The sequence below is a fragment of the Vipera berus genome, assembly GCF_964194415.1.
Source record: "Vipera berus genome assembly, chromosome: 3".
NCBI classification, from domain to species: Eukaryota; Metazoa; Chordata; class Lepidosauria; order Squamata; family Viperidae; genus Vipera; species Vipera berus.
The window spans coordinates 123,033,149-123,035,328 of record NC_138204.1 but is presented as its reverse complement, the minus strand read 5'-3'; positions in this window follow the sequence as shown (position 1 = coordinate 123,035,328).

Genomic DNA, 2,180 nt, shown 5'->3' with positions numbered 1-2,180 from the left:
CAAACAAACACCCCGAGCAAGCCTGTTGTACAGAGAACAGCGTGCCAAGCGACCCGGAAATACTTTCCTCGATTTTCACTCAAACGGGGGCTTGAGCTGTTTTGCGTGATGCTCCGCCCCCTAGCGTCAGAAGGGGAATATAAAAGGGATAAACATAGAGGTAGTAAATTAGGTTTAGCAACGATTTCGTAAGCGTAACTGCAACTTTGTCGGCTACGACACCCTCGCTTTCTACTCTTGCTGTGGGTACAGCACGTCATCGTTCACTCGCGAAGAAACCTTTGAAGCAGTTCAGTGTTGTTTCGAGTAAAATGCGTGGCCTTCAACTCCCAGAATTCCCCAGGCAATAACTGACTGGTGGATTCTGGGAATTGAAGTCCACACATCTTCAAGTCGCCAAGTTCATAAACACTGAGCTAGGCGATCTTTTCTCCCATTTGAAGAGCATCTACGCCATTTGTTTAGGTTGCCGATAGTTCTAAATCTCAAGGGTTTCAATTCGTAAAACATTGCCGCCCTCGCGTTCAGAATGCCAAGCGGATCGGGACAGATGCATGTAAGGAATAGCTGCCAAAGGGCAACACAACAGAACAGCCCAGTTACACCGTCGCACGCTCACTACTGTATTTTTAAATCCGAGACTAGATCCAGTTCCACAATCTTTTGAATAGAGCAGTTTCCTCTTGTTGCAAAATTTTTCTTTGGGTTTGGTGGGCAAACGAGTGAAATTAAAACACCATGTACTTAAAACTGGGATTTTGGCGTGTCCGATTGTTCCTCTAATGACGGTTTCCCTTGCGGGATACAGCAATCATGGGCATTGCACAACTGTCCCTAGGTTTCGTTTACGAACTTTTTCTGATTTAAGCAAAAGAGAGAATGGGAAGACGTAAGATTACTAAGCAATATGACGACAAAGTCCTTTCCCTCGAAAACTTTTGTGTATTACCAAACTGGAAATCGAAAAAAAACAGCACGTATTCTTTCTGTTTCAGATGATATTTTTCTCAGAATCTGAAATCATCAAATTATGGACAATTCACAACAGCCAAACATCTGTTTTTGGTAGTGTGGCTCTGAGGCACTGAATTTTTTTTTATATTATTTGATTTTGATTTTTTAACGTACATTTATATTTTCTCTACCATCCAAAACTATAATCAAGTCATAGAACACAACAGCCTGAATGAAGAAACTGGTAAAAATCAGTTCAGATTTATTTATTGTTATATTTAGTTGTATTAAAATGTGGATTCAAGGGACATGACAAAAATCCACCTATTTTTTATATTAGACCTGTCTAGAAACAATTAAGGGACGCGGTGGCTCAGTGGGTTAGGACGCTGAGTTTGTCGATCAGAAGGTCGGCAGTTTGGCGGGTCAAATCCCGAGTGCCGCGTAACAGAGTGAGCGCCTGTTACTCGTCCCAGCTTCTGCCCACCTAGCAGTTCGAAAGCACGTAAAAATGCAAGTAGAAAAATAGGGACCACTGTGGTGGGAAGGTAACAGCGTTCCGTGCGCCTTTGGCGTCTAGTCATGCCGGCCACATGACCACGGAGACGTCCTCGGACAAACGCTGGCTCTTCGGCTATGAAACGGAGATGAGCACCGGCCCCTAGAGTCGGAAACGACTAGCACGCATGTGCGGGGGAACCTTTACCTTTACCTTAGAAACAATTAAATCACAGAAAATCTCCATTTGCATAGAATGAGAAATAACAATTCAACTATTTGCTGTACCCAATAGAAAAATATGGATCTGAAGCTTAAATCTTAAGGATTGGATTAAAGCAGGGATTTTAATAGATTGCCAGGATGCATCTAAAAATATAGAATCATAGACATTGAATGAGTCTCACATTTTTTTTCTTGAAATCTACTGTTGGTTTTGTGACATCTGTCTATATGATGTGGTTTAAGTGGAATCTGAAGAAATCAAAAGGATCCATGCTTTGGATCTATATTTTTGCATCATCATAAACCTATTGGATCTATGAATGTCCAGTAATAATTTATTCTCTATAAAACATCTTATGTGATGTTAGATGAGTTACAATTGAATACTATGTAAAAATCATGAAGATCCATATTGACCTTATTTTTGGTCCAGATCCAGTTAAGCCTCTTTTGGAAGAAATGAGTATCATACTATTGCAACAAAAGTCCCAGCCTTCTGATGT